General features: G+C 38.8%; 67 non-coding genes and 18 pseudogenes across 67 annotated transcripts; all 85 read right to left on the reverse strand.

The window, feature by feature from the left end:
• Positions 1–137: 137 nt before the first annotated feature.
• LOC149693654 (5S ribosomal RNA) lies at positions 138–256 on the reverse strand. The gene has a single exon (XR_016383118.1). It is a non-coding gene; the product is annotated as a 5S ribosomal RNA (ribosomal RNA).
• Positions 257–392: 136 nt separating this feature from the next.
• LOC149693655 (5S ribosomal RNA) lies at positions 393–511 on the reverse strand. The gene has a single exon (XR_016382942.1). It is a non-coding gene; the product is annotated as a 5S ribosomal RNA (ribosomal RNA).
• A 137-nt stretch (positions 512–648) lies between these two features.
• On the reverse strand, positions 649–767 carry LOC149693656 (5S ribosomal RNA). The gene has a single exon (XR_016382943.1). It is a non-coding gene; the product is annotated as a 5S ribosomal RNA (ribosomal RNA).
• A 137-nt stretch (positions 768–904) lies between these two features.
• LOC149693657 (5S ribosomal RNA) lies at positions 905–1,023 on the reverse strand. The gene has a single exon (XR_016382945.1). It is a non-coding gene; the product is annotated as a 5S ribosomal RNA (ribosomal RNA).
• Positions 1,024–1,160: 137 nt separating this feature from the next.
• On the reverse strand, positions 1,161–1,279 carry LOC149693658 (5S ribosomal RNA). Its single transcript, XR_016382946.1, has one exon. It is a non-coding gene; the product is annotated as a 5S ribosomal RNA (ribosomal RNA).
• A 136-nt stretch (positions 1,280–1,415) lies between these two features.
• LOC149693659 (5S ribosomal RNA) lies at positions 1,416–1,534 on the reverse strand. The gene has a single exon (XR_016382947.1). It is a non-coding gene; the product is annotated as a 5S ribosomal RNA (ribosomal RNA).
• Positions 1,535–1,671: 137 nt separating this feature from the next.
• On the reverse strand, positions 1,672–1,790 carry LOC149693660 (5S ribosomal RNA). The gene has a single exon (XR_016382948.1). It is a non-coding gene; the product is annotated as a 5S ribosomal RNA (ribosomal RNA).
• Positions 1,791–1,927: 137 nt separating this feature from the next.
• LOC149693661 (5S ribosomal RNA) lies at positions 1,928–2,046 on the reverse strand (annotated as a pseudogene).
• A 137-nt stretch (positions 2,047–2,183) lies between these two features.
• LOC149693662 (5S ribosomal RNA) lies at positions 2,184–2,302 on the reverse strand. The gene has a single exon (XR_016383119.1). It is a non-coding gene; the product is annotated as a 5S ribosomal RNA (ribosomal RNA).
• A 136-nt stretch (positions 2,303–2,438) lies between these two features.
• LOC149693663 (5S ribosomal RNA) lies at positions 2,439–2,557 on the reverse strand. The gene has a single exon (XR_016382950.1). It is a non-coding gene; the product is annotated as a 5S ribosomal RNA (ribosomal RNA).
• Positions 2,558–2,694: 137 nt separating this feature from the next.
• Positions 2,695–2,813, reverse strand: LOC149693664 (5S ribosomal RNA). The gene has a single exon (XR_016382951.1). It is a non-coding gene; the product is annotated as a 5S ribosomal RNA (ribosomal RNA).
• Positions 2,814–2,950: 137 nt separating this feature from the next.
• On the reverse strand, positions 2,951–3,069 carry LOC149693665 (5S ribosomal RNA). The gene has a single exon (XR_016382953.1). It is a non-coding gene; the product is annotated as a 5S ribosomal RNA (ribosomal RNA).
• Positions 3,070–3,206: 137 nt separating this feature from the next.
• On the reverse strand, positions 3,207–3,325 carry LOC149693666 (5S ribosomal RNA; annotated as a pseudogene).
• Positions 3,326–3,461: 136 nt separating this feature from the next.
• LOC149693667 (5S ribosomal RNA) lies at positions 3,462–3,580 on the reverse strand. Its single transcript, XR_016383303.1, has one exon. It is a non-coding gene; the product is annotated as a 5S ribosomal RNA (ribosomal RNA).
• Positions 3,581–3,717: 137 nt separating this feature from the next.
• On the reverse strand, positions 3,718–3,836 carry LOC149693668 (5S ribosomal RNA). The gene has a single exon (XR_016382954.1). It is a non-coding gene; the product is annotated as a 5S ribosomal RNA (ribosomal RNA).
• A 138-nt stretch (positions 3,837–3,974) lies between these two features.
• LOC149693669 (5S ribosomal RNA) lies at positions 3,975–4,093 on the reverse strand. Its single transcript, XR_016382955.1, has one exon. It is a non-coding gene; the product is annotated as a 5S ribosomal RNA (ribosomal RNA).
• A 122-nt stretch (positions 4,094–4,215) lies between these two features.
• On the reverse strand, positions 4,216–4,318 carry LOC149693670 (5S ribosomal RNA; annotated as a pseudogene).
• Positions 4,319–4,455: 137 nt separating this feature from the next.
• LOC149693671 (5S ribosomal RNA) lies at positions 4,456–4,574 on the reverse strand (annotated as a pseudogene).
• A 136-nt stretch (positions 4,575–4,710) lies between these two features.
• On the reverse strand, positions 4,711–4,829 carry LOC149693672 (5S ribosomal RNA). Its single transcript, XR_016382956.1, has one exon. It is a non-coding gene; the product is annotated as a 5S ribosomal RNA (ribosomal RNA).
• A 137-nt stretch (positions 4,830–4,966) lies between these two features.
• Positions 4,967–5,085, reverse strand: LOC149693673 (5S ribosomal RNA). The gene has a single exon (XR_016382957.1). It is a non-coding gene; the product is annotated as a 5S ribosomal RNA (ribosomal RNA).
• A 137-nt stretch (positions 5,086–5,222) lies between these two features.
• On the reverse strand, positions 5,223–5,341 carry LOC149693674 (5S ribosomal RNA; annotated as a pseudogene).
• A 137-nt stretch (positions 5,342–5,478) lies between these two features.
• Positions 5,479–5,597, reverse strand: LOC149693675 (5S ribosomal RNA). Its single transcript, XR_016383120.1, has one exon. It is a non-coding gene; the product is annotated as a 5S ribosomal RNA (ribosomal RNA).
• A 136-nt stretch (positions 5,598–5,733) lies between these two features.
• LOC149693676 (5S ribosomal RNA) lies at positions 5,734–5,852 on the reverse strand. Its single transcript, XR_016383134.1, has one exon. It is a non-coding gene; the product is annotated as a 5S ribosomal RNA (ribosomal RNA).
• A 134-nt stretch (positions 5,853–5,986) lies between these two features.
• Positions 5,987–6,105, reverse strand: LOC149693677 (5S ribosomal RNA). Its single transcript, XR_016382958.1, has one exon. It is a non-coding gene; the product is annotated as a 5S ribosomal RNA (ribosomal RNA).
• A 137-nt stretch (positions 6,106–6,242) lies between these two features.
• On the reverse strand, positions 6,243–6,361 carry LOC149693678 (5S ribosomal RNA). Its single transcript, XR_016382959.1, has one exon. It is a non-coding gene; the product is annotated as a 5S ribosomal RNA (ribosomal RNA).
• Positions 6,362–6,498: 137 nt separating this feature from the next.
• On the reverse strand, positions 6,499–6,617 carry LOC149693679 (5S ribosomal RNA; annotated as a pseudogene).
• A 136-nt stretch (positions 6,618–6,753) lies between these two features.
• Positions 6,754–6,872, reverse strand: LOC149693680 (5S ribosomal RNA). Its single transcript, XR_016382960.1, has one exon. It is a non-coding gene; the product is annotated as a 5S ribosomal RNA (ribosomal RNA).
• Positions 6,873–7,009: 137 nt separating this feature from the next.
• LOC149693681 (5S ribosomal RNA) lies at positions 7,010–7,128 on the reverse strand. Its single transcript, XR_016383170.1, has one exon. It is a non-coding gene; the product is annotated as a 5S ribosomal RNA (ribosomal RNA).
• A 137-nt stretch (positions 7,129–7,265) lies between these two features.
• On the reverse strand, positions 7,266–7,384 carry LOC149693682 (5S ribosomal RNA). The gene has a single exon (XR_016382961.1). It is a non-coding gene; the product is annotated as a 5S ribosomal RNA (ribosomal RNA).
• A 137-nt stretch (positions 7,385–7,521) lies between these two features.
• LOC149693683 (5S ribosomal RNA) lies at positions 7,522–7,640 on the reverse strand. Its single transcript, XR_016382962.1, has one exon. It is a non-coding gene; the product is annotated as a 5S ribosomal RNA (ribosomal RNA).
• Positions 7,641–7,777: 137 nt separating this feature from the next.
• On the reverse strand, positions 7,778–7,896 carry LOC149693684 (5S ribosomal RNA). Its single transcript, XR_016382964.1, has one exon. It is a non-coding gene; the product is annotated as a 5S ribosomal RNA (ribosomal RNA).
• Positions 7,897–8,033: 137 nt separating this feature from the next.
• On the reverse strand, positions 8,034–8,152 carry LOC149693685 (5S ribosomal RNA). Its single transcript, XR_016382965.1, has one exon. It is a non-coding gene; the product is annotated as a 5S ribosomal RNA (ribosomal RNA).
• Positions 8,153–8,288: 136 nt separating this feature from the next.
• LOC149693686 (5S ribosomal RNA) lies at positions 8,289–8,407 on the reverse strand (annotated as a pseudogene).
• A 136-nt stretch (positions 8,408–8,543) lies between these two features.
• Positions 8,544–8,662, reverse strand: LOC149693687 (5S ribosomal RNA). Its single transcript, XR_016382966.1, has one exon. It is a non-coding gene; the product is annotated as a 5S ribosomal RNA (ribosomal RNA).
• Positions 8,663–8,799: 137 nt separating this feature from the next.
• LOC149693688 (5S ribosomal RNA) lies at positions 8,800–8,918 on the reverse strand. The gene has a single exon (XR_016383171.1). It is a non-coding gene; the product is annotated as a 5S ribosomal RNA (ribosomal RNA).
• Positions 8,919–9,055: 137 nt separating this feature from the next.
• On the reverse strand, positions 9,056–9,174 carry LOC149693689 (5S ribosomal RNA). The gene has a single exon (XR_016382967.1). It is a non-coding gene; the product is annotated as a 5S ribosomal RNA (ribosomal RNA).
• A 136-nt stretch (positions 9,175–9,310) lies between these two features.
• LOC149693690 (5S ribosomal RNA) lies at positions 9,311–9,429 on the reverse strand. Its single transcript, XR_016382968.1, has one exon. It is a non-coding gene; the product is annotated as a 5S ribosomal RNA (ribosomal RNA).
• A 137-nt stretch (positions 9,430–9,566) lies between these two features.
• LOC149693691 (5S ribosomal RNA) lies at positions 9,567–9,685 on the reverse strand (annotated as a pseudogene).
• Positions 9,686–9,822: 137 nt separating this feature from the next.
• On the reverse strand, positions 9,823–9,941 carry LOC149693692 (5S ribosomal RNA). Its single transcript, XR_016382969.1, has one exon. It is a non-coding gene; the product is annotated as a 5S ribosomal RNA (ribosomal RNA).
• Positions 9,942–10,078: 137 nt separating this feature from the next.
• On the reverse strand, positions 10,079–10,197 carry LOC149693693 (5S ribosomal RNA). Its single transcript, XR_016382970.1, has one exon. It is a non-coding gene; the product is annotated as a 5S ribosomal RNA (ribosomal RNA).
• Positions 10,198–10,334: 137 nt separating this feature from the next.
• LOC149693694 (5S ribosomal RNA) lies at positions 10,335–10,453 on the reverse strand. The gene has a single exon (XR_016382971.1). It is a non-coding gene; the product is annotated as a 5S ribosomal RNA (ribosomal RNA).
• A 137-nt stretch (positions 10,454–10,590) lies between these two features.
• On the reverse strand, positions 10,591–10,709 carry LOC149693695 (5S ribosomal RNA; annotated as a pseudogene).
• A 136-nt stretch (positions 10,710–10,845) lies between these two features.
• On the reverse strand, positions 10,846–10,964 carry LOC149693696 (5S ribosomal RNA). The gene has a single exon (XR_016382972.1). It is a non-coding gene; the product is annotated as a 5S ribosomal RNA (ribosomal RNA).
• A 137-nt stretch (positions 10,965–11,101) lies between these two features.
• On the reverse strand, positions 11,102–11,220 carry LOC149693697 (5S ribosomal RNA). The gene has a single exon (XR_016383172.1). It is a non-coding gene; the product is annotated as a 5S ribosomal RNA (ribosomal RNA).
• A 137-nt stretch (positions 11,221–11,357) lies between these two features.
• Positions 11,358–11,476, reverse strand: LOC149693698 (5S ribosomal RNA). Its single transcript, XR_016382973.1, has one exon. It is a non-coding gene; the product is annotated as a 5S ribosomal RNA (ribosomal RNA).
• Positions 11,477–11,612: 136 nt separating this feature from the next.
• Positions 11,613–11,731, reverse strand: LOC149693699 (5S ribosomal RNA). Its single transcript, XR_016382975.1, has one exon. It is a non-coding gene; the product is annotated as a 5S ribosomal RNA (ribosomal RNA).
• A 137-nt stretch (positions 11,732–11,868) lies between these two features.
• LOC149693700 (5S ribosomal RNA) lies at positions 11,869–11,987 on the reverse strand. Its single transcript, XR_016382976.1, has one exon. It is a non-coding gene; the product is annotated as a 5S ribosomal RNA (ribosomal RNA).
• A 137-nt stretch (positions 11,988–12,124) lies between these two features.
• On the reverse strand, positions 12,125–12,243 carry LOC149693701 (5S ribosomal RNA; annotated as a pseudogene).
• Positions 12,244–12,380: 137 nt separating this feature from the next.
• On the reverse strand, positions 12,381–12,499 carry LOC149693702 (5S ribosomal RNA). The gene has a single exon (XR_016383122.1). It is a non-coding gene; the product is annotated as a 5S ribosomal RNA (ribosomal RNA).
• Positions 12,500–12,636: 137 nt separating this feature from the next.
• Positions 12,637–12,755, reverse strand: LOC149693703 (5S ribosomal RNA; annotated as a pseudogene).
• Positions 12,756–12,892: 137 nt separating this feature from the next.
• Positions 12,893–13,011, reverse strand: LOC149693704 (5S ribosomal RNA). The gene has a single exon (XR_016383123.1). It is a non-coding gene; the product is annotated as a 5S ribosomal RNA (ribosomal RNA).
• A 136-nt stretch (positions 13,012–13,147) lies between these two features.
• Positions 13,148–13,266, reverse strand: LOC149693705 (5S ribosomal RNA). Its single transcript, XR_016382977.1, has one exon. It is a non-coding gene; the product is annotated as a 5S ribosomal RNA (ribosomal RNA).
• Positions 13,267–13,400: 134 nt separating this feature from the next.
• LOC149693706 (5S ribosomal RNA) lies at positions 13,401–13,519 on the reverse strand. Its single transcript, XR_016382978.1, has one exon. It is a non-coding gene; the product is annotated as a 5S ribosomal RNA (ribosomal RNA).
• Positions 13,520–13,656: 137 nt separating this feature from the next.
• On the reverse strand, positions 13,657–13,775 carry LOC149693707 (5S ribosomal RNA). Its single transcript, XR_016382979.1, has one exon. It is a non-coding gene; the product is annotated as a 5S ribosomal RNA (ribosomal RNA).
• A 137-nt stretch (positions 13,776–13,912) lies between these two features.
• On the reverse strand, positions 13,913–14,031 carry LOC149693708 (5S ribosomal RNA). Its single transcript, XR_016382980.1, has one exon. It is a non-coding gene; the product is annotated as a 5S ribosomal RNA (ribosomal RNA).
• Positions 14,032–14,167: 136 nt separating this feature from the next.
• Positions 14,168–14,286, reverse strand: LOC149693709 (5S ribosomal RNA). Its single transcript, XR_016382981.1, has one exon. It is a non-coding gene; the product is annotated as a 5S ribosomal RNA (ribosomal RNA).
• Positions 14,287–14,423: 137 nt separating this feature from the next.
• LOC149693710 (5S ribosomal RNA) lies at positions 14,424–14,542 on the reverse strand. The gene has a single exon (XR_016382982.1). It is a non-coding gene; the product is annotated as a 5S ribosomal RNA (ribosomal RNA).
• Positions 14,543–14,679: 137 nt separating this feature from the next.
• LOC149693711 (5S ribosomal RNA) lies at positions 14,680–14,798 on the reverse strand (annotated as a pseudogene).
• Positions 14,799–14,935: 137 nt separating this feature from the next.
• On the reverse strand, positions 14,936–15,054 carry LOC149693712 (5S ribosomal RNA). The gene has a single exon (XR_016383124.1). It is a non-coding gene; the product is annotated as a 5S ribosomal RNA (ribosomal RNA).
• A 137-nt stretch (positions 15,055–15,191) lies between these two features.
• On the reverse strand, positions 15,192–15,310 carry LOC149693713 (5S ribosomal RNA; annotated as a pseudogene).
• A 137-nt stretch (positions 15,311–15,447) lies between these two features.
• On the reverse strand, positions 15,448–15,566 carry LOC149693714 (5S ribosomal RNA). Its single transcript, XR_016383125.1, has one exon. It is a non-coding gene; the product is annotated as a 5S ribosomal RNA (ribosomal RNA).
• Positions 15,567–15,703: 137 nt separating this feature from the next.
• On the reverse strand, positions 15,704–15,822 carry LOC149693715 (5S ribosomal RNA). The gene has a single exon (XR_016382983.1). It is a non-coding gene; the product is annotated as a 5S ribosomal RNA (ribosomal RNA).
• A 136-nt stretch (positions 15,823–15,958) lies between these two features.
• LOC149693716 (5S ribosomal RNA) lies at positions 15,959–16,077 on the reverse strand. The gene has a single exon (XR_016382984.1). It is a non-coding gene; the product is annotated as a 5S ribosomal RNA (ribosomal RNA).
• A 137-nt stretch (positions 16,078–16,214) lies between these two features.
• On the reverse strand, positions 16,215–16,333 carry LOC149693717 (5S ribosomal RNA). The gene has a single exon (XR_016382986.1). It is a non-coding gene; the product is annotated as a 5S ribosomal RNA (ribosomal RNA).
• Positions 16,334–16,470: 137 nt separating this feature from the next.
• LOC149693718 (5S ribosomal RNA) lies at positions 16,471–16,589 on the reverse strand (annotated as a pseudogene).
• Positions 16,590–16,726: 137 nt separating this feature from the next.
• On the reverse strand, positions 16,727–16,845 carry LOC149693719 (5S ribosomal RNA). Its single transcript, XR_016383126.1, has one exon. It is a non-coding gene; the product is annotated as a 5S ribosomal RNA (ribosomal RNA).
• Positions 16,846–16,982: 137 nt separating this feature from the next.
• On the reverse strand, positions 16,983–17,101 carry LOC149693720 (5S ribosomal RNA; annotated as a pseudogene).
• Positions 17,102–17,238: 137 nt separating this feature from the next.
• On the reverse strand, positions 17,239–17,357 carry LOC149693721 (5S ribosomal RNA). The gene has a single exon (XR_016383127.1). It is a non-coding gene; the product is annotated as a 5S ribosomal RNA (ribosomal RNA).
• A 136-nt stretch (positions 17,358–17,493) lies between these two features.
• On the reverse strand, positions 17,494–17,612 carry LOC149693722 (5S ribosomal RNA). The gene has a single exon (XR_016382987.1). It is a non-coding gene; the product is annotated as a 5S ribosomal RNA (ribosomal RNA).
• Positions 17,613–17,746: 134 nt separating this feature from the next.
• LOC149693723 (5S ribosomal RNA) lies at positions 17,747–17,865 on the reverse strand. The gene has a single exon (XR_016382988.1). It is a non-coding gene; the product is annotated as a 5S ribosomal RNA (ribosomal RNA).
• A 137-nt stretch (positions 17,866–18,002) lies between these two features.
• Positions 18,003–18,121, reverse strand: LOC149693724 (5S ribosomal RNA). Its single transcript, XR_016383243.1, has one exon. It is a non-coding gene; the product is annotated as a 5S ribosomal RNA (ribosomal RNA).
• Positions 18,122–18,257: 136 nt separating this feature from the next.
• On the reverse strand, positions 18,258–18,376 carry LOC149693725 (5S ribosomal RNA; annotated as a pseudogene).
• Positions 18,377–18,512: 136 nt separating this feature from the next.
• LOC149693726 (5S ribosomal RNA) lies at positions 18,513–18,631 on the reverse strand. The gene has a single exon (XR_016382989.1). It is a non-coding gene; the product is annotated as a 5S ribosomal RNA (ribosomal RNA).
• A 137-nt stretch (positions 18,632–18,768) lies between these two features.
• LOC149693727 (5S ribosomal RNA) lies at positions 18,769–18,887 on the reverse strand. The gene has a single exon (XR_016383173.1). It is a non-coding gene; the product is annotated as a 5S ribosomal RNA (ribosomal RNA).
• Positions 18,888–19,023: 136 nt separating this feature from the next.
• On the reverse strand, positions 19,024–19,142 carry LOC149693728 (5S ribosomal RNA; annotated as a pseudogene).
• Positions 19,143–19,278: 136 nt separating this feature from the next.
• Positions 19,279–19,397, reverse strand: LOC149693729 (5S ribosomal RNA). The gene has a single exon (XR_016382990.1). It is a non-coding gene; the product is annotated as a 5S ribosomal RNA (ribosomal RNA).
• Positions 19,398–19,534: 137 nt separating this feature from the next.
• Positions 19,535–19,653, reverse strand: LOC149693730 (5S ribosomal RNA). Its single transcript, XR_016383174.1, has one exon. It is a non-coding gene; the product is annotated as a 5S ribosomal RNA (ribosomal RNA).
• Positions 19,654–19,790: 137 nt separating this feature from the next.
• Positions 19,791–19,909, reverse strand: LOC149693731 (5S ribosomal RNA). Its single transcript, XR_016382991.1, has one exon. It is a non-coding gene; the product is annotated as a 5S ribosomal RNA (ribosomal RNA).
• Positions 19,910–20,043: 134 nt separating this feature from the next.
• LOC149693732 (5S ribosomal RNA) lies at positions 20,044–20,162 on the reverse strand. The gene has a single exon (XR_016382992.1). It is a non-coding gene; the product is annotated as a 5S ribosomal RNA (ribosomal RNA).
• Positions 20,163–20,299: 137 nt separating this feature from the next.
• Positions 20,300–20,418, reverse strand: LOC149693733 (5S ribosomal RNA). The gene has a single exon (XR_016383245.1). It is a non-coding gene; the product is annotated as a 5S ribosomal RNA (ribosomal RNA).
• A 136-nt stretch (positions 20,419–20,554) lies between these two features.
• Positions 20,555–20,673, reverse strand: LOC149693734 (5S ribosomal RNA; annotated as a pseudogene).
• A 136-nt stretch (positions 20,674–20,809) lies between these two features.
• On the reverse strand, positions 20,810–20,928 carry LOC149693735 (5S ribosomal RNA). The gene has a single exon (XR_016382993.1). It is a non-coding gene; the product is annotated as a 5S ribosomal RNA (ribosomal RNA).
• A 137-nt stretch (positions 20,929–21,065) lies between these two features.
• Positions 21,066–21,184, reverse strand: LOC149693736 (5S ribosomal RNA). The gene has a single exon (XR_016383175.1). It is a non-coding gene; the product is annotated as a 5S ribosomal RNA (ribosomal RNA).
• Positions 21,185–21,321: 137 nt separating this feature from the next.
• On the reverse strand, positions 21,322–21,440 carry LOC149693737 (5S ribosomal RNA). Its single transcript, XR_016382994.1, has one exon. It is a non-coding gene; the product is annotated as a 5S ribosomal RNA (ribosomal RNA).
• Positions 21,441–21,577: 137 nt separating this feature from the next.
• On the reverse strand, positions 21,578–21,696 carry LOC149693738 (5S ribosomal RNA). The gene has a single exon (XR_016382995.1). It is a non-coding gene; the product is annotated as a 5S ribosomal RNA (ribosomal RNA).
• Positions 21,697–22,740: the final 1,044 nt, after the last annotated feature.

Raw genomic sequence — 22,740 nt, forward strand, 5'->3', positions numbered from 1 at the left:
GAGAGTGCTATTTAATAATTCGAATTTAAATTAAGTGAGACAAATTAACCTTCATCTTTTTAAAACAATAACAAAAAGAAAATATGTTTGCTTTTTTCATATCTATTGGAATTTAAAAGAGGAAAAAAAAGTGAAAAAGCCAACGGCACGCAGTGTTCCTAAGTGGTCTCCCTCCCAAGTACTGATTGCGCTCGACGCTGCTTAACTTCGGTGATCGGACGAGAACCGGTGTTTTCAGCGTGATATGGCCGTTGCCGAGAGTGCTATTTAATAATTCGAATTTAAATTAAGTGAGACAAATTAACCTTCATCTTTTTAAAACAATAACAAAAAGAAAATATGTTTGCTTTTTTCATATCTATTGGAATTTAAAAGAGGAAAAAAATTGAAAAAGCCAACGGCACGCAGTGTTCCTAAGTGGTCTCCCTCCCAAGTACTGACTGCGCTCGACGCTGCTTAACTTCGGTGATCGGACGAGAACCGGTGTTTTCAGCGTGATATGGCCGTTGCCGAGAGTGCTAGATAATAATTCGAATTTAAATTAAGTGAGACAAATTAACCTTAATCTTTTTAAAACAATAACAAAAAGAAAATATGTTTGCATTTTTCATATCTATTGGAATTTAAAAGAGGAAAAAGAAGTGAAAAAGCCAACGGCACGCAGTGTTCCTAAGTGGTCTCCCTCCCAAGTACTGACTGCGCTCGACGCTGCTTAACTTCGGTGATCGGACGAGAACCGGTGTTTTCAGCGTGATATGGCCGTTGCCGAGAGTGCTAGATAATAATTCGAATTTAAATTAAGTGAGACAAATTAACCATCATCTATTTAAAACAATAACAAAAAGAAAATATGTTTGCTTTTTTCATATCTATTGGAATTTAAAAGAGGAAAAAAAAGTGAAAAAGCCAACGGCACGCAGTGTTCCTAAGTGGTCTCCCTCCCAAGTACTGACTGCGCTCGACGCTGCTTAACTTCGGTGATCGGACGAGAACCGGTGTTTTCAGCGTGATATGGCCGTTGCCGAGAGTGCTAGACAATAATTCGAATTTAAATTAAGTGAGACAAATTAACCATCATCTTTTTAAAACAATAACAAAAAGAAAATATGTTTGCTTTTTTCATATCTATTGGAATTTAAAAGAGGAAAAAAAAGTGAAAAAGCCAACGGCACGCAGTGTTCCTAAGTGGTCTCCCTCCCAAGTACTGACTGCGCTCGACGCTGCTTAACTTCGGTGATCGGACGAGAACCGGTGTTTTCAGCGTGATATGGCCGTTGCCGAGAGTGCTATTTAATAATTCGAATTTAAATTAAGTGAGACAAATTAACCTTCATCTTTTTAAAACAATAACAAAAAGAAAATATGTTTGCTTTTTTCATATCTATTGGAATTTAAAAGAGGAAAAAAATTGAAAAAGCCAACGGCACGCAGTGTTCCTAAGTGGTCTCCCTCCCAAGTACTGACTGCGCTCGACGCTGCTTAACTTCGGTGATCGGACGAGAACCGGTGTTTTCAGCGTGATATGGCCGTTGCCGAGAGTACTAGATAATAATTCGAATTTAAATTAAGTGAGACAAATTAACCTTCATCTTTTTAAAACAATAACAAAAAGAAAATATGTTTGCATTTTTCATATCTATTGGAATTTAAAAGAGGAAAAAGAAGTGAAAAAGCCAACGGCACGCAGTGTTCCTAAGTGGTCTCCCTCCCAAGTACTGACTGCGCTCGACGCTGCTTAACTTCGGTGATCGGACGAGAACCGGTGTTTTCAGCGTGATATGGCCGTTGCCGAGAGTGCTAGATAATAATTCGAATTTAAATTAAGTGAGACAAATTAACCATCATCTTTTTAAAACAATAACAAAAAGAAAATATGTTTGCTTTTTTCATATCTATTGGAATTTAAAAGAGGAAAAAAAAGTGAAAAAGCCAACGGCACGCAGTGTTCCTAAGTGGTTTCCCTCCCAAGTACTGACTGCGCTCGACGCTGCTAAACTTCGGTGATCGGACGAGAACCGGTGCTTTCAGCGTGATATGGCCGTTGCCGAGAGTGCTATTTAATAATTCGAATTTAAATTAAGTGAGACAAATTAACCTTCATCTTTTTAAAACAATAACAAAAAGAAAATATGTTTGCTTTTTTCATATCTATTGGAATTTAAAAGAGGAAAAAAAAGTGAAAAAGCCAACGGCACGCAGTGTTCCTAAGTGGTCTCCCTCCCAAGTACTGATTGCGCTCGACGCTGCTTAACTTCGGTGATCGGACGAGAACCGGTGTTTTCAGCGTGATATGGCCGTTGCCGAGAGTGCTATTTAATAATTCGAATTTAAATTAAGTGAGACAAATTAACCTTCATCTTTTTAAAACAATAACAAAAAGAAAATATGTTTGCTTTTTTCATATCTATTGGAATTTAAAAGAGGAAAAAAATTGAAAAAGCCAACGGCACGCAGTGTTCCTAAGTGGTCTCCCTCCCAAGTACTGACTGCGCTCGACGCTGCTTAACTTCGGTGATCGGACGAGAACCGGTGTTTTCAGCGTGATATGGCCGTTGCCGAGAGTGCTAGATAATAATTCGAATTTAAATTAAGTGAGACAAATTAACCTTAATCTTTTTAAAACAATAACAAAAAGAAAATATGTTTGCATTTTTCATATCTATTGGAATTTAAAAGAGGAAAAAGAAGTGAAAAAGCCAACGGCACGCAGTGTTCCTAAGTGGTCTCCCTCCCAAGTACTGACTGCGCTCGACGCTGCTTAACTTCGGTGATCGGACGAGAACCGGTGTTTTCAGCGTGATATGGCCGTTGCCGAGAGTGCTAGATAATAATTCGAATTTAAATTAAGTGAGACAAATTAACCATCATCTATTTAAAACAATAACAAAAAGAAAATATGTTTGCTTTTTTCATATCTATTGGAATTTAAAAGAGGAAAAAAAAGTGAAAAAGCCAACGGCACGCAGTGTTCCTAAGTGGTCTCCCTCCCAAGTACTGACTGCGCTCGACGCTGCTTAACTTCGGTGATCGGACGAGAACCGGTGTTTTCAGCGTGATATGGCCGTTGCCGAGAGTGCTATTTAATAATTCGAATTTAAATTAAGTGAGACAAATTTACCTTCATCTTTTTAAAACAATAACAAAAAGAAAATATGTTTGCTTTTTTCATATCTATTGGAATTTAAAAGAGGAAAAAAAAGTGAAAAAGCCAACGGCACGCAGTGTTCCTAAGTGGTCTCCCTCCCAAGTACTGACTGCGCTCGACGCTGCTTAACTTCGGTGATCGGACGATAACCGGTGTTTTCAGCGTGATATGGCCGTTGCCGAGAGTGCTATTTAATAATTCGAATTTAAATTAAGTGAGACAAACTAACCTTCATCTTTTTAAAACAATAACAAAAAGAAAATATGTTTGCTTTTTTCATATCTATTGGAATTTAAAAGAGGAAAAAAATTGAAAAAGCCAACGGCACGCAGTGTTCCTAAGTGGTCTCCCTCCCAAGTACTGACTGCGCTCGACGCTGCTTAATTTCGGTGATCGGACGAGAACCGGTGTTTTCAGCGTGATATGGCCGTTGCCAAGAGTGCTATTTAATAATTCGAATTTAAATTAAGTGAGACAAATTAACCTTCATCTTTTTAAAACAATAACAAAAAGAAAATATGTTTGCTTTTTTCATATCTATTGGAATTTAAAAGAGGAAAAAAAAGTGAAAAAGCCAACGGCACGCAGTGTTCCTAAGTGGTCTCCCTCCCAAGTACTGACTGCGCTCGACGCTGCTTAACTTCGGTGATCGGACGAGAACCGGTGTTTTCAGCGTGATATGGCCGTTGCCGAGAGTGCTAGATAATAATTCGAATTTAAATTAAGTGAGACAAATTAACCATCATCTTTTTAAAACAATAACAAAAAGAAAATATGTTTGCTTTTTTCATATCTATTGGAATTTAAAAGAGGAAAAAAAAAGTGAAAAAGCCAACGGCACGCAGTGTTCCTAAGTGGTCTCCCTCCCAAGTACTGACTGCGCTCGACGCTGCTTAACTTCGGTGATCGGACGAGAACCGGTGTTTTCAGCGTGATATGGCCGTTGCCGAGAGTGCTATTTAATAATTCGAATTTAATTAACCTTCATCTTTATAAATCAATAAGAAAAAGAAGATATGTTTGCTTTTTTCATATCTCATGGAATTTAAAAGAGGAAATAAAAGTGAAAAAGCCAACGGCACGCAAAGTTTCCAAGTACTGACTGCGCTCGACGCTGCTTAACTTCGGTGATCGGACGAGAACCGGTGTTTTCAGCGTGATATGGCCGTTGCCGAGAGTGCTAGACAATAATTCGAATTTAAATTAAGTGAGACAAATTAACCATCATCTTTTTAAAACAATAACAAAAAGAAAATATGTTTGCTTTTTTCATATCTATTGGAATTTAAAAGAGGAAAAAAAAGTGAAAAAGCCAACGGCCAGCAGTGTTCCTAAGTGGTCTCCCTCCCAAGTACTGACTGCGCTCGACGCTGCTTAACTTCGGTGATCGGACGAGAACCGGTGTTTTCAGCGTGATATGGCCGTTGCCGAGAGTGCTATTTAATAATTCGAATTTAAATTAAGTGAGACAAATTAACCTTCATCTTTTTAAAACAATAACAAAAAGAAAATATGTTTGCTTTTTTCATATCTATTGGAATTTAAAAGAGGAAAAAAATTGAAAAAGCCAACGGCACGCAGTGTTCCTAAGTGGTCTCCCTCCCAAGTACTGACTGCGCTCGACGCTGCTTAACTTCGGTGATCGGACGAGAACCGGTGTTTTCAGCGTGATATGGCCGTTGCCGAGAGTGCTAGATAATAATTCGAATTTAAATTAAGTGAGACAAATTAACCTTCATCTTTTTAAAACAATAACAAAAAGAAAATATGTTTGCATTTTTCATATCTATTGGAATTTAAAAGAGGAAAAAGAAGTGAAAAAGCCAACGGCACGCAGTGTTCCTAAGTGGTCTCCCTCCCAAGTACTGACTGCGCTCGACGCTGCTTAACTTCGGTGATCGGACGAGAACCGGTGTTTTCAGCGTGATATGGCCGTTGCCGAGAGTGCTAGATAATAATTCGAATTTAAATTAAGTGAGACAAATTAACCATCATCTTTTTAAAACAATAACAAAAAGAAAATATGTTTGCTTTTTTCATATCTATTGGAATTTAAAAGAGGAAAAAAAAGTGAAAAAGCCAACGGCACGCAGTGTTCCTAAGTGGTTTCCCTCCCAAGTACTGACTGCGCTCGACGCTGCTAAACTTCGGTGATCGGACGAGAACCGGTGCTTTCAGCGTGATATGGCCGTTGCCGAGAGTGCTATTTAATAATTCGAATTTAAATTAAGTGAGACAAATTAACCTTCATCTTTTTAAAACAATAACAAAAAGAAAATATGTTTGCTTTTTTCATATCTATTGGAATTTAAAAGAGGAAAAAAAAGTGAAAAAGCCAACGGCACGCAGTGTTCCTAAGTGGTCTCCCTCCCAAGTACTGATTGCGCTCGACGCTGCTTAACTTCGGTGATCGGACGAGAACCGGTGTTTTCAGCGTGATATGGCCGTTGCCGAGAGTGCTATTTAATAATTCGAATTTAAATTAAGTGAGACAAATTAACCTTCATCTTTTTAAAACAATAACAAAAAGAAAATATGTTTGCTTTTTTCATATCTATTGGAATTTAAAAGAGGAAAAAAATTGAAAAAGCCAACGGCACGCAGTGTTCCAGAGTGGTCTCCCTCCCAAGTACTGACTGCGCTCGACGCTGCTTAACTTCGGTGATCGGACGAGAACCGGTGTTTTCAGCGTGATATGGCCGTTGCCGAGAGTGCTAGATAATAATTCGAATTTAAATTAAGTGAGACAAATTAACCATCTTTTTAAAACAATAACAAAAAGAAAATATGTTTGCATTTTTCATATCTATTGGAATTTAAAAGAGGAAAAAGAAGTGAAAAAGCCAACGGCACGCAGTGTTCCTAAGTGGTCTCCCTCCCAAGTACTGACTGCGCTCGACGCTGCTTAACTTCGGTGATCGGACGAGAACCGGTGTTTTCAGCGTGATATGGCCGTTGCCGAGAGTGCTAGATAATAATTCGAATTTAAATTAAGTGAGACAAATTAACCATCATCTTTTTAAAACAATAACAAAAAGAAAATATGTTTGCTTTTTTCATATCTATTGGAATTTAAAAGAGGAAAAAAAAGTGAAAAAGCCAACGGCACGCAGTGTTCCTAAGTGGTCTCCCTCCCAAGTACTGACTGCGCTCGACGCTGCTTAACTTCGGTGATCGGACGAGAACCGGTGTTTTCAGCGTGATATGGCCGTTGCCGAGAGTACTATTTAATAATTCGAATTTAAATTAAGTGAGACAAATTTACCTTCATCTTTTTAAAACAATAACAAAAAGAAAATATGTTTGCTTTTTTCATATCTATTGGAATTTAAAAGAGGAAAAAAAAGTGAAAAAGCCAACGGCACGCAGTGTTCCTAAGTGGTCTCCCTCCCAAGTACTGACTGCGCTCGACGCTGCTTAACTTCGGTGATCGGACGATAACCGGTGTTTTCAGCGTGATATGGCCGTTGCCGAGAGTGCTATTTAATAATTCGAATTTAAATTAAGTGAGACAAACTAACCTTCATCTTTTTAAAACAATAACAAAAAGAAAATATGTTTGCTTTTTTCATATCTATTGGAATTTAAAGGAGGAAAAAAATTGAAAAAGCCAACGGCACGCAGTGTTCCTAAGTGGTCTCCCTCCCAAGTACTGACTGCGCTCGACGCTGCTTAACTTCGGTGATCGGACGAGAACCGGTGTTTTCAGCGTGATATGGCCGTTGCCGAGAGTGCTAGATAATAATTCGAATTTAAATTAAGTGAGACAAATTAACCTTCATCTTTTTAAAACAATAACAAAAAGAAAATATGTTTGCATTTTTCATATCTATTGGAATTTAAAAGAGGAAAAAGAAGTGAAAAAGCCAACGGCACGCAGTGTTCCTAAGTGGTCTCCCTCCCAAGTACTGACTGCGCTCGACGCAGCTTAACTTCGGTGATCGGACGAGAACCGGTGTTTTCAGCGTGATATGGCCGTTGCCGAGAGTGCTAGATAATAATTCGAATTTAAATTAAGTGAGACAAATTAACCATCATCTTTTTAAAACAATAACAAAAAGAAAATATGTTTGCTTTTTTCATATCTATTGGAATTTAAAAGAGGAAAAAAAAGTGAAAAAGCCAACGGCACGCAGTGTTCCTAAGTGGTCTCCCTCCCAAGTACTGACTGCGCTCGACGCTGCTTAACTTCGGTGATCGGACGAGAACCGGTGTTTTCAGCGTGATATGGCCGTTGCCGAGAGTGCTAGATAATAATTCGAATTTAAATTAAGTGAGACAAATTAACCTTCATCTTTTTAAAACAATAACAAAAAGAAAATATGTTTGCATTTTTCATATCTATAGGAATTTAAAAGAGGAAAAAAAATTGAAAAAGCCAACGGCACGCAGTGTTCCTAAGTGGTCTCCCTCCCAAGTACTGACTGCGCTCGACGCTGCTTAACTTCGGTGATCGGACGAGAACCGGTGTTTTCAGCGTGATATGGCCGTTGCCGAGAGTGCTATTTAATAATTCGAATTTAAATTAAGTGAGACAAATTAACCTTCATCTTTTTAAAACAATAACAAAAAGAAAATATGTTTGCATTTTTCATATCTATTGGAATTTAAAAGAGGAAAAAGAAGTGAAAAAGCCAACGGCACGCAGTGTTCCTAAGTGGTCTCCCTCCCAAGTACTGACTGCGCTCGACGCTGCTTAACTTCGGTGATCGGACGAGAACCGGTGTTTTCAGCGTGATATGGCCGTTGCCGAGAGTGCTAGATAATAATTCGAATTTAAATTAAGTGAGACAAATTAACCATCATCTTTTTAAAACAATAACAAAAAGAAAATATGTTTGCTTTTTTCATATCTATTGGAATTTAAAAGAGGAAAAAAAAGTGAAAAAGCCAACGGCACGCAGTGTTCCTAAGTGGTCTCCCTCCCAAGTACTGACTGCGCTCGACGCTGCTTAACTTCGGTGATCGGACGAGAACCGGTGTTTTCAGCGTGATATGGCCGTTGCCGAGAGTGCTATTTAATAATTCGAATTTAAATTAAGTGAGACAAATTTACCTTCATCTTTTTAAAACAATAACAAAAAGAAAATATGTTTGCTTTTTTCATATCTATTGGAATTTAAAAGAGGAAAAAAAGTGAAAAAGCCAACGGCACGCAGTGTTCCTAAGTGGTCTCCCTCCCAAGTACTGACTGCGCTCGACGCTCCTTAACTTCGGTGATCGGACGATAACCGGTGTTTTCAGCGTGATATGGCCGTTGCCGAGAGTGCTATTTAATAATTCGAATTTAAATTAAGTGAGACAAATTAACCTTCATCTTTTTAAAACAATAACAAAAAGAAAATATGTTTGCTTTTTTCATATCTATTGGAATTTAAAAGAGGAAAAAAATTGAAAAAGCCAACGGCACGCAGTGTTCCTAAGTGGTCTCCCTCCCAAGTACTGACTGCGCTCGACGCTGCTTAACTTCGGTGATCGGACGAGAACCGGTGTTTTCAGCGTGATATGGCCGTTGCCGAGAGTGCTAGATAATAATTCGAATTTAAATTAAGTGAGACAAATTAACCTTCATCTTTTTAAAACAATAACAAAAAGAAAATATGTTTGCTTTTTTCATATCTATTGGAATTTAAAAGAGGAAAAAGAAGTGAAAAAGCCAACGGCACGCAGTGTTCCTAAGTGGTCTCCCTCCCAAGTACTGACTGCGCTCGACGCAGCTTAACTTCGGTGATCGGACGAGAACCGGTGTTTTCAGCGTGATATGGCCGTTGCCGAGAGTGCTAGATAATAATTCGAATTTAAATTAAGTGAGACAAATTAACCTTCATCTTTTTAAAACAATAACAAAAAGAAAATATGTTTGCTTTTTTCATATCTATTGGAATTTAAAAGAGGAAAAAGAAGTGAAAAAGCCAACGGCACGCAGTGTTCCTAAGTGGTCTCCCTCCCAAGTACTGACTGCGCTCGACGCTGCTTAACTTCGGTGATCGGACGAGAACCGGTGTTTTCAGCGTGATATGGCCGTTGCCGAGAGTGCTATTTAATAATTCGAATTTAAATTAAGTGAGACAAATTAACCTTCATCTTTTTAAAACAATAACAAAAAGAAAATATGTTTGCTTTTTTCATATCTATTGGAATTTAAAAGAGGAAAAAAATTGAAAGAGCCAACGGCACGCAGTGTTCCTAAGTGGTCTCCCTCCCAAGTACTGACTGCGCTCGACGCTGCTTAACTTCGGTGATCGGACGAGAACCGGTGTTTTCAGCGTGATATGGCCGTTGCCGAGAGTGCTAGATAATAATTCGAATTTAAATTAAGTGAGACAAATTAACCATCATCTTTTTAAAACAATAACAAAAAGAAAATATGTTTGCTTTTTTCATATCTATTGGAATTTAAAAGAGGAAAAAAAAGTGAAAAAGCCAACGGCACGCAGTGTTCCTAAGTGGTTTCCCTCCCAAGTACTGACTGCGCTCGACGCTGCTAAACTTCGGTGATCGGACGAGAACCGGTGCTTTCAGCGTGATATGGCCGTTGCCGAGAGTGCTATTTAATAATTCGAATTTAAATTAAGTGAGACAAATTAACCTTCATCTTTTTAAAACAATAACAAAAAGAAAATATGTTTGCATTTTTCATATCTATAGGAATTTAAAAGAGGAAAAAAAATTGAAAAAGCCAACGGCACGCAGTGTTCCTAAGTGGTCTCCCTCCCAAGTACTGACTGCGCTCGACGCTGCTTAACTTCGGTGATCGGACGAGAACCGGTGTTTTCAGCGTGATATGGCCGTTGCCGAGAGTGCTATTTAATAATTCGAATTTAAATTAAGTGAGACAAATTAACCTTCATCTTTTTAAAACAATAACAAAAAGAAAATATGTTTGCATTTTTCATATCTATTGGAATTTAAAAGAGGAAAAAGAAGTGAAAAAGCCAACGGCACGCAGTGTTCCTAAGTGGTCTCCCTCCCAAGTACTGACTGCGCTCGACGCTGCTTAACTTCGGTGATCGGACGAGAACCGGTGTTTTCAGCGTGATATGGCCGTTGCCGAGAGTGCTAGATAATAATTCGAATTTAAATTAAGTGAGACAAATTAACCATCATCTTTTTAAAACAATAACAAAAAGAAAATATGTTTGCTTTTTTCATATCTATTGGAATTTAAAAGAGGAAAAAAAAGTGAAAAAGCCAACGGCACGCAGTGTTCCTAAGTGGTCTCCCTCCCAAGTACTGACTGCGCTCGACGCTGCTTAACTTCGGTGATCGGACGAGAACCGGTGTTTTCAGCGTGATATGGCCGTTGCCGAGAGTGCTATTTAATAATTCGAATTTAAATTAAGTGAGACAAATTTACCTTCATCTTTTTAAAACAATAACAAAAAGAAAATATGTTTGCTTTTTTCATATCTATTGGAATTTAAAAGAGGAAAAAAAAGTGAAAAAGCCAACGGCACGCAGTGTTCCTAAGTGGTCTCCCTCCCAAGTACTGACTGCGCTCGACGCTCCTTAACTTCGGTGATCGGACGATAACCGGTGTTTTCAGCGTGATATGGCCGTTGCCGAGAGTGCTATTTAATAATTCGAATTTAAATTAAGTGAGACAAATTAACCTTCATCTTTTTAAAACAATAACAAAAAGAAAATATGTTTGCTTTTTTCATATCTATTGGAATTTAAAAGAGGAAAAAAATTGAAAAAGCCAACGGCACGCAGTGTTCCTAAGTGGTCTCCCTCCCAAGTACTGACTGCGCTCGACGCTGCTTAACTTCGGTGATCGGACGAGAACCGGTGTTTTCAGCGTGATATGGCCGTTGCCGAGAGTGCTAGATAATAATTCGAATTTAAATTAAGTGAGACAAATTAACCTTCATCTTTTTAAAACAATAACAAAAAGAAAATATGTTTGCTTTTTTCATATCTATTGGAATTTAAAAGAGGAAAAAGAAGTGAAAAAGCCAACGGCACGCAGTGTTCCTAAGTGGTCTCCCTCCCAAGTACTGACTGCGCTCGACGCAGCTTAACTTCGGTGATCGGACGAGAACCGGTGTTTTCAGCGTGATATGGCCGTTGCCGAGAGTGCTAGATAATAATTCGAATTTAAATTAAGTGAGACAAATTAACCTTCATCTTTTTAAAACAATAACAAAAAGAAAATATGTTTGCTTTTTTCATATCTATTGGAATTTAAAAGAGGAAAAAGAAGTGAAAAAGCCAACGGCACGCAGTGTTCCTAAGTGGTCTCCCTCCCAAGTACTGACTGCGCTCGACGCTGCTTAACTTCGGTGATCGGACGAGAACCGGTGTTTTCAGCGTGATATGGCCGTTGCCGAGAGTGCTATTTAATAATTCGAATTTAAATTAAGTGAGACAAATTAACCTTCATCTTTTTAAAACAATAACAAAAAGAAAATATGTTTGCTTTTTTCATATCTATTGGAATTTAAAAGAGGAAAAAAAATGAAAAAGCCAACGGCACGCAGTGTTCCTAAGTGGTCTCCCTCCCAAGTACTGACTGCGCTCGACGCTGCTTAACTTCGGTGATCGGACGAGAACCGGTGTTTTCAGCGTGATATGGCCGTTGCCGAGAGTGCTAGATAATAATTCGAATTTAAATTAAGTGAGACAAATTAACCTTCATCTTTTTAAAACAATAACAAAAAGAAAATATGTTTGCATTTTTCATATCTATTGGAATTTAAAAGAGGAAAAAGAAGTGAAAAAGCCAACGGCACGCAGTGTTCCTAAGTGGTCTCCCTCCCAAGTACTGACTGCGCTCGACGCTGCTTAACTTCGGTGATCGGACGAGAACCGGTGTTTTCAGCGTGATATGGCCGTTGCCGAGAGTGCTAGATAATAATTCGAATTTAAATTAAGTGAGACAAATTAACCATCATCTTTTTAAAACAATAACAAAAAGAAAATATGTTTGCTTTTTTCATATCTATTGGAATTTAAAAGAGGAAAAAAAAGTGAAAAAGCCAACGGCACGCAGTGTTCCTAAGTGGTTTCCCTCCCAAGTACTGACTGCGCTCGACGCTGCTAAACTTCGGTGATCGGACGAGAACCGGTGCTTTCAGCGTGATATGGCCGTTGCCGAGAGTGCTATTTAATAATTCGAATTTAAATTAAGTGAGACAAATTAACCTTCATCTTTTTAAAACAATAACAAAAAGAAAATATGTTTGCTTTTTTCATATCTATTGGAATTTAAAAGAGGAAAAAAAAGTGAAAAAGCCAACGGCACGCAGTGTTCCTAAGTGGTCTCCCTCCCAAGTACTGATTGCGCTCGACGCTGCTTAACTTCGGTGATCGGACGAGAACCGGTGTTTTCAGCGTGATATGGCCGTTGCCGAGAGTGCTATTTAATAATTCGAATTTAAATTAAGTGAGACAAATTAACCTTCATCTTTTTAAAACAATAACAAAAAGAAAATATGTTTGCTTTTTTCATATCTATTGGAATTTAAAAGAGGAAAAAAAAGTGAAAAAGCCAACGGCACGCAGTGTTCCTAAGTGGTTTCCCTCCCAAGTACTGACTGCGCTCGACGCTGCTAAACTTCGGTGATCGGACGAGAACCGGTGCTTTCAGCGTGATATGGCCGTTGCCGAGAGTGCTATTTAATAATTCGAATTTAAATTAAGTGAGACAAATTAACCTTCATCTTTTTAAAACAATAACAAAAAGAAAATATGTTTGCTTTTTTCATATCTATTGGAATTTAAAAGAGGAAAAAAAAGTGAAAAAGCCAACGGCACGCAGTGTTCCTAAGTGGTCTCCCTCCCAAGTACTGATTGCGCTCGACGCTGCTTAACTTCGGTGATCGGACGAGAACCGGTGTTTTCAGCGTGATATGGCCGTTGCCGAGAGTGCTATTTAATAATTCGAATTTAAATTAAGTGAGACAAATTAACCTTCATCTTTTTAAAACAATAACAAAAAGAAAATATGTTTGCTTTTTTCATATCTATTGGAATTTAAAAGAGGAAAAAAATTGAAAAAGCCAACGGCACGCAGTGTTCCTAAGTGGTCTCCCTCCCAAGTACTGACTGCGCTCGACGCTGCTTAACTTCGGTGATCGGACGAGAACCGGTGTTTTCAGCGTGATATGGCCGTTGCCGAGAGTGCTAGATAATAATTCGAATTTAAATTAAGTGAGACAAATTAACCATCTTTTTAAAACAATAACAAAAAGAAAATATGTTTGCATTTTTCATATCTATTGGAATTTAAAAGAGGAAAAAGAAGTGAAAAAGCCAACGGCACGCAGTGTTCCTAAGTGGTCTCCCTCCCAAGTACTGACTGCGCTCGACGCTGCTTAACTTCGGTGATCGGACGAGAACCGGTGTTTTCAGCGTGATATGGCCGTTGCCGAGAGTGCTAGATAATAATTCGAATTTAAATTAAGTGAGACAAATTAACCATCATCTTTTTAAAACAATAACAAAAAGAAAATATGTTTGCTTTTTTCATATCTATTGGAATTTAAAAGAGGAAAAAAAAGTGAAAAAGCCAACGGCACGCAGTGTTCCTAAGTGGTCTCCCTCCCAAGTACTGACTGCGCTCGACGCTGCTTAACTTCGGTGATCGGACGAGAACCGGTGTTTTCAGCGTGATATGGCCGTTGCCGAGAGTGCTAGATAATAATTCGAATTTAAATTAAGTGAGACAAATTAACCTTCATCTTTTTAAAACAATAACAAAAAGAAAATATGTTTGCATTTTTCATATCTATAGGAATTTAAAAGAGGAAAAAAAATTGAAAAAGCCAACGGCACGCAGTGTTCCTAAGTGGTCTCCCTCCCAAGTACTGACTGCGCTCGACGCTGCTTAACTTCGGTGATCGGACGAGAACCGGTGTTTTCAGCGTGATATGGCCGTTGCCGAGAGTGCTATTTAATAATTCGAATTTAAATTAAGTGAGACAAATTAACCTTCATCTTTTTAAAACAATAACAAAAAGAAAATATGTTTGCTTTTTTCATATCTATTGGAATTTAAAAGAGGAAAAAAATTGAAAAAGCCAACGGCACGCAGTGTTCCTAAGTGGTCTCCCTCCCAAGTACTGACTGCGCTCGACGCTGCTTAACTTCGGTGATCGGACGAGAACCGGTGTTTTCAGCGTGATATGGCCGTTGCCGAGAGTGCTAGATAATAATTCGAATTTAAATTAAGTGAGACAAATTAACCTTCATCTTTTTAAAACAATAACAAAAAGAAAATATGTTTGCATTTTTCATATCTATTGGAATTTAAAAGAGGAAAAAGAAGTGAAAAAGCCAACGGCACGCAGTGTTCCTAAGTGGTCTCCCTCCCAAGTACTGACTGCGCTCGACGCTGCTTAACTTCGGTGATCGGACGAGAACCGGTGTTTTCAGCGTGATATGGCCGTTGCCGAGAGTGCTAGATAATAATTCGAATTTAAATTAAGTGAGACAAATTAACCATCATCTTTTTAAAACAATAACAAAAAGAAAATATGTTTGCTTTTTTCATATCTATTGGAATTTAAAAGAGGAAAAAAAAGTGAAAAAGCCAACGGCACGCAGTGTTCCTAAGTGGTTTCCCTCCCAAGTACTGACTGCGCTCGACGCTGCTAAACTTCGGTGATCGGACGAGAACCGGTGCTTTCAGCGTGATATGGCCGTTGCCGAGAGTGCTATTTAATAATTCGAATTTAAATTAAGTGAGACAAATTAACCTTCATCTTTTTAAAACAATAACAAAAAGAAAATATGTTTGCTTTTTTCATATCTATTGGAATTTAAAAGAGGAAAAAAAAGTGAAAAAGCCAACGGCACGCAGTGTTCCTAAGTGGTCTCCCTCCCAAGTACTGATTGCGCTCGACGCTGCTTAACTTCGGTGATCGGACGAGAACCGGTGTTTTCAGCGTGATATGGCCGTTGCCGAGAGTGCTATTTAATAATTCGAATTTAAATTAAGTGAGACAAATTAACCTTCATCTTTTTAAAACAATAACAAAAAGAAAATATGTTTGCTTTTTTCATATCTATTGGAATTTAAAAGAGGAAAAAAAAGTGAAAAAGCCAACGGCACGCAGTGTTCCTAAGTGGTTTCCCTCCCAAGTACTGACTGCGCTCGACGCTGCTAAACTTCGGTGATCGGACGAGAACCGGTGCTTTCAGCGTGATATGGCCGTTGCCGAGAGTGCTATTTAATAATTCGAATTTAAATTAAGTGAGACAAATTAACCTTCATCTTTTTAAAACAATAACAAAAAGAAAATATGTTTGCTTTTTTCATATCTATTGGAATTTAAAAGAGGAAAAAAAAGTGAAAAAGCCAACGGCACGCAGTGTTCCTAAGTGGTCTCCCTCCCAAGTACTGATTGCGCTCGACGCTGCTTAACTTCGGTGATCGGACGAGAACCGGTGTTTTCAGCGTGATATGGCCGTTGCCGAGAGTGCTAGATAATAATTCGAATTTAAATTAAGTGAGACAAATTAACCTTCATCTTTTTAAAACAATAACAAAAAGAAAATATGTTTGCATTTTTCATATCTATAGGAATTTAAAAGAGGAAAAAAAATTGAAAAAGCCAACGGCACGCAGTGTTCCTAAGTGGTCTCCCTCCCAAGTACTGACTGCGCTCGACGCTGCTTAACTTCGGTGATCGGACGAGAACCGGTGTTTTCAGCGTGATATGGCCGTTGCCGAGAGTGCTATTTAATAATTCGAATTTAAATTAAGTGAGACAAATTAACCTTCATCTTTTTAAAACAATAACAAAAAGAAAATATGTTTGCTTTTTTCATATCTATTGGAATTTAAAAGAGGAAAAAAATTGAAAAAGCCAACGGCACGCAGTGTTCCTAAGTGGTCTCCCTCCCAAGTACTGACTGCGCTCGACGCTGCTTAACTTCGGTGATCGGACGAGAACCGGTGTTTTCAGCGTGATATGGCCGTTGCCGAGAGTGCTAGATAATAATTCGAATTTAAATTAAGTGAGACAAATTAACCTTCATCTTTTTAAAACAATAACAAAAAGAAAATATGTTTGCATTTTTCATATCTATTGGAATTTAAAAGAGGAAAAAGAAGTGAAAAAGCCAACGGCACGCAGTGTTCCTAAGTGGTCTCCCTCCCAAGTACTGACTGCGCTCGACGCTGCTTAACTTCGGTGATCGGACGAGAACCGGTGTTTTCAGCGTGATATGGCCGTTGCCGAGAGTGCTAGATAATAATTCGAATTTAAATTAAGTGAGACAAATTAACCATCATCTTTTTAAAACAATAACAAAAAGAAAATATGTTTGCTTTTTTCATATCTATTGGAATTTAAAAGAGGAAAAAAAAGTGAAAAAGCCAACGGCACGCAGTGTTCCTAAGTGGTTTCCCTCCCAAGTACTGACTGCGCTCGACGCTGCTAAACTTCGGTGATCGGACGAGAACCGGTGCTTTCAGCGTGATATGGCCGTTGCCGAGAGTGCTATTTAATAATTCGAATTTAAATTAAGTGAGACAAATTAACCTTCATCTTTTTAAAACAATAACAAAAAGAAAATATGTTTGCTTTTTTCATATCTATTGGAATTTAAAAGAGGAAAAAAAAGTGAAAAAGCCAACGGCACGCAGTGTTCCTAAGTGGTCTCCCTCCCAAGTACTGATTGCGCTCGACGCTGCTTAACTTCGGTGATCGGACGAGAACCGGTGTTTTCAGCGTGATATGGCCGTTGCCGAGAGTGCTATTTAATAATTCGAATTTAAATTAAGTGAGACAAATTAACCTTCATCTTTTTAAAACAATAACAAAAAGAAAATATGTTTGCTTTTTTCATATCTATTGGAATTTAAAAGAGGAAAAAAAAGTGAAAAAGCCAACGGCACGCAGTGTTCCTAAGTGGTTTCCCTCCCAAGTACTGACTGCGCTCGACGCTGCTAAACTTCGGTGATCGGACGAGAACCGGTGCTTTCAGCGTGATATGGCCGTTGCCGAGAGTGCTATTTAATAATTCGAATTTAAATTAAGTGAGACAAATTAACCTTCATCTTTTTAAAACAATAACAAAAAGAAAATATGTTTGCTTTTTTCATATCTATTGGAATTTAAAAGAGGAAAAAAAAGTGAAAAAGCCAACGGCACGCAGTGTTCCTAAGTGGTCTCCCTCCCAAGTACTGATTGCGCTCGACGCTGCTTAACTTCGGTGATCGGACGAGAACCGGTGTTTTCAGCGTGATATGGCCGTTGCCGAGAGTGCTATTTAATAATTCGAATTTAAATTAAGTGAGACAAATTAACCTTCATCTTTTTAAAACAATAACAAAAAGAAAATATGTTTGCTTTTTTCATATCTATTGGAATTTAAAAGAGGAAAAAAATTGAAAAAGCCAACGGCACGCAGTGTTCCTAAGTGGTCTCCCTCCCAAGTACTGACTGCGCTCGACGCTGCTTAACTTCGGTGATCGGACGAGAACCGGTGTTTTCAGCGTGATATGGCCGTTGCCGAGAGTGCTAGATAATAATTCGAATTTAAATTAAGTGAGACAAATTAACCATCTTTTTAAAACAATAACAAAAAGAAAATATGTTTGCATTTTTCATATCTATTGGAATTTAAAAGAGGAAAAAGAAGTGAAAAAGCCAACGGCACGCAGTGTTCCTAAGTGGTCTCCCTCCCAAGTACTGACTGCGCTCGACGCTGCTTAACTTCGGTGATCGGACGAGAACCGGTGTTTTCAGCGTGATATGGCCGTTGCCGAGAGTGCTAGATAATAATTCGAATTTAAATTAAGTGAGACAAATTAACCATCATCTTTTTAAAACAATAACAAAAAGAAAATATGTTTGCTTTTTTCATATCTATTGGAATTTAAAAGAGGAAAAAAAAGTGAAAAAGCCAACGGCACGCAGTGTTCCTAAGTGGTCTCCCTCCCAAGTACTGACTGCGCTCGACGCTGCTTAACTTCGGTGATCGGACGAGAACCGGTGTTTTCAGCTTGATATGGCCGTTGCCGAGAGTGCTATTTAATAATTCGAATTTAAATTAAGTGAGACAAATTTACCTTCATCTTTTTAAAACAATAACAAAAAGAAAATATGTTTGCTTTTTTCATATCTATTGGAATTTAAAAGAGGAAAAAAAGTGAAAAAGCCAACGGCACGCAGTGTTCCTAAGTGGTCTCCCTCCCAAGTACTGACTGCGCTCGACGCTGCTTAACTTCGGTGATCGGACGATAACCGGTGTTTTCAGCGTGATATGGCCGTTGCCGAGAGTGCTAGATAATAATTCGAATTTAAATTAAGTGAGACAAATTAACCATCATCTTTTTAAAACAATAACAAAAAGAAAATATGTTTGCTTTTTTCATATCTATTGGAATTTAAAAGAGGAAAAAAATTGAAAAAGCCAACGGCACGCAGTGTTCCTAAGTGGTCTCCCTCCCAAGTACTGACTGCGCTCGACGCTGCTTAACTTCGGTGATCGGACGAGAACCGGTGTTTTCAGCGTGATATGGCCGTTGCCGAGAGTGCTAGATAATAATTCGAATTTAAATTAAGTGAGACAAATTAACCTTCATCTTTTTAAAACAATAACAAAAAGAAAATATGTTTGCATTTTTCATATCTATTGGAATTTAAAAGAGGAAAAAGAAGTGAAAAAGCCAACGGCACGCAGTGTTCCTAAGTGGTCTCCCTCCCAAGTACTGACTGCGCTCGACGCAGCTTAACTTCGGTGATCGGACGAGAACCGGTGTTTTCAGCGTGATATGGCCGTTGCCGAGAGTGCTAGATAATAATTCGAATTTAAATTAAGTGAGACAAATTAACCATCATCTTTTTAAAACAATAACAAAAAGAAAATATGTTTGCTTTTTTCATATCTATTGGAATTTAAAAGAGGAAAAAAAGTGAAAAAGCCAACGGCACGCAGTGTTCCTAAGTGGTCTCCCTCCCAAGTACTGACTGCGCTCGACGCTGCTTAACTTCGGTGATCGGACGATAACCGGTGTTTTCAGCGTGATATGGCCGTTGCCGAGAGTGCTAGATAATAATTCGAATTTAAATTAAGTGAGACAAATTAACCATCATCTTTTTAAAACAATAACAAAAAGAAAATATGTTTGCTTTTTTCATATCTATTGGAATTTAAAAGAGGAAAAAAATTGAAAAAGCCAACGGCACGCAGTGTTCCTAAGTGGTCTCCCTCCCAAGTACTGACTGCGCTCGACGCTGCTTAACTTCGGTGATCGGACGAGAACCGGTGTTTTCAGCGTGATATGGCCGTTGCCGAGAGTGCTAGATAATAATTCGAATTTAAATTAAGTGAGACAAATTAACCTTCATCTTTTTAAAACAATAACAAAAAGAAAATATGTTTGCATTTTTCATATCTATTGGAATTTAAAAGAGGAAAAAGAAGTGAAAAAGCCAACGGCACGCAGTGTTCCTAAGTGGTCTCCCTCCCAAGTACTGACTGCGCTCGACGCAGCTTAACTTCGGTGATCGGACGAGAACCGGTGTTTTCAGCGTGATATGGCCGTTGCCGAGAGTGCTAGATAATAATTCGAATTTAAATTAAGTGAGACAAATTAACCATCATCTTTTTAAAACAATAACAAAAAGAAAATATGTTTGCTTTTTTCATATCTATTGGAATTTAAAAGAGGAAAAAAAAGTGAAAAAGCCAACGGCACGCAGTGTTCCTAAGTGGTCTCCCTCCCAAGTACTGACTGCGCTCGACGCTGCTTAACTTCGGTGATCGGACGAGAACCGGTGTTTTCAGCGTGATATGGCCGTTGCCGAGAGTGCTAGATAATAATTCGAATTTAAATTAAGTGAGACAAATTAACCATCTTTTTAAAACAATAACAAAAAGAAAATATGTTTGCATTTTTCATATCTATTGGAATTTAAAAGAGGAAAAAGAAGTGAAAAAGCCAACGGCACGCAGTGTTCCTAAGTGGTCTCCCTCCCAAGTACTGACTGCGCTCGACGCTGCTTAACTTCGGTGATCGGACGAGAACCGGTGTTTTCAGCGTGATATGGCCGTTGCCGAGAGTGCTAGATAATAATTCGAATTTAAATTAAGTGAGACAAATTAACCATCATCTTTTTAAAACAATAACAAAAAGAAAATATGTTTGCTTTTTTCATATCTATTGGAATTTAAAAGAGGAAAAAAAAGTGAAAAAGCCAACGGCACGCAGTGTTCCTAAGTGGTCTCCCTCCCAAGTACTGACTGCGCTCGACGCTGCTTAACTTCGGTGATCGGACGAGAACCGGTGTTTTCAGCTTGATATGGCCGTTGCCGAGAGTGCTATTTAATAATTCGAATTTAAATTAAGTGAGACAAATTTACCTTCATCTTTTTAAAACAATAACAAAAAGAAAATATGTTTGCTTTTTTCATATCTATTGGAATTTAAAAGAGGAAAAAAAGTGAAAAAGCCAACGGCACGCAGTGTTCCTAAGTGGTCTCCCTCCCAAGTACTGACTGCGCTCGACGCTGCTTAACTTCGGTGATCGGACGATAACCGGTGTTTTCAGCGTGATATGGCCGTTGCCGAGAGTGCTAGATAATAATTCGAATTTAAATTAAGTGAGACAAATTAACCATCATCTTTTTAAAACAATAACAAAAAGAAAATATGTTTGCTTTTTTCATATCTATTGGAATTTAAAAGAGGAAAAAAATTGAAAAAGCCAACGGCACGCAGTGTTCCTAAGTGGTCTCCCTCCCAAGTACTGACTGCGCTCGACGCTGCTTAACTTCGGTGATCGGACGAGAACCGGTGTTTTCAGCGTGATATGGCCGTTGCCGAGAGTGCTAGATAATAATTCGAATTTAAATTAAGTGAGACAAATTAACCTTCATCTTTTTAAAACAATAACAAAAAGAAAATATGTTTGCATTTTTCATATCTATTGGAATTTAAAAGAGGAAAAAGAAGTGAAAAAGCCAACGGCACGCAGTGTTCCTAAGTGGTCTCCCTCCCAAGTACTGACTGCGCTCGACGCAGCTTAACTTCGGTGATCGGACGAGAACCGGTGTTTTCAGCGTGATATGGCCGTTGCCGAGAGTGCTAGATAATAATTCGAATTTAAATTAAGTGAGACAAATTAACCATCATCTTTTTAAAACAATAACAAAAAGAAAATATGTTTGCTTTTTTCATATCTATTGGAATTTAAAAGAGGAAAAAAAAGTGAAAAAGCCAACGGCACGCAGTGTTCCTAAGTGGTCTCCCTCCCAAGTACTGACTGCGCTCGACGCTGCTTAACTTCGGTGATCGGACGAGAACCGGTGTTTTCAGCGTGATATGGCCGTTGCCGAGAGTGCTATTTAATAATTCGAATTTAAATTAAGTGAGACAAATTAACCTTCATCTTTTTAAAACAATAACAAAAAGAAAATATGTTTGCTTTTTTCATATCTATTGGAATTTAAAAGAGGAAAAAAAAGTGAAAAAGCCAACGGCACGCAGTGTTCCTAAGTGGTCTCCCTCCCAAGTACTGACTGCGCTCGACGCTGCTTAACTTCGGTGATCGGACGAGAACCGGTGTTTTCAGCGTGATATGGCCGTTGCCGAGAGTGCTATTTAATAATTCGAATTTAAATTAAGTGAGACAAATTAACCTTCATCTTTTTAAAACAATAACAAAAAGAAAATATGTTTGCTTTTTACCTCTCCGAGTGACGTATGTCACGGAGAGGTTCTGTAACGATCGTGTGTGTGTGTCTGTGTGTCTGTATGTCTGTGTGTCTGTTGTTACACCCACGTAACCGCGTTCGCAGTTTCCAAATCGGAGCAAACGTGTTCGCCATTTCCGAACTGCTTTCACAGTAACGGAAATAGCTCCTCTACTAGAGTTCTCACACCACCATCTTCTGGTCTTTGTCCATCCCACACGGACACCAGTCTGTACTTACAGGCTTCTAATCACCAACATCTTTTGGTCTTCGTCCATCCAACATGGACACCAGTCTGTACATACTGGCTTCTAATCACCACCATCTTCTGGTCTTCGTCCATCCCACTTGGACACCAGTCTGTACATACTGGCTTCTAATCACCACCATCTTCTGGTCTTCGTCCATCCCACTTGGACACCAGTCTGTACATACTGGCTTCTAATCACCACCATCTTCTGGTCTTCGTCCATCCCACTTGGACACCAGTCTGTACATACTGGCTTCTAAACACCACCATCTTCTGGTCTTCGTCCATTCCACTTGGACACCAGTCTGTACATACTGGCTTCTAATCACCACCATCTTCTGGTCTTTGTTTTTGTCCATCCCACATGGACACCAGTCTGTACACCTGGCTTCTACACCACCATCTTCTGGTCTTTGTTTTTGTCCATCCCACATGGACACCAGTCTGCACACCTGGCTTCTACTCCGTCGTCATCGTTTGGTTTAAGACATTCGCGGCGATCAGCTAGGGTTACGAGAAACGTCTAGCCTCCCTAGGGTGGGTTGTCCACGATAGGTTTTCGCAATTGCGGTTGTTCTTGCTTTTAACTGTAGTTCGACACCCTTATATACTACCTATTTGTGTAAGGCGAAGCAACCGGCGTATGCTTCATTTCAAACGCCAATATTAGTCAAGTCTCTCAAGAATGTTT

The sequence above is a fragment of the Phalangium opilio genome, unplaced genomic scaffold, assembly GCF_054372755.1.
Source record: "Phalangium opilio isolate 3A_F unplaced genomic scaffold, DU_Popi_V2 ptg000024l_1, whole genome shotgun sequence".
NCBI classification, from domain to species: domain Eukaryota; kingdom Metazoa; phylum Arthropoda; class Arachnida; order Opiliones; family Phalangiidae; genus Phalangium; species Phalangium opilio.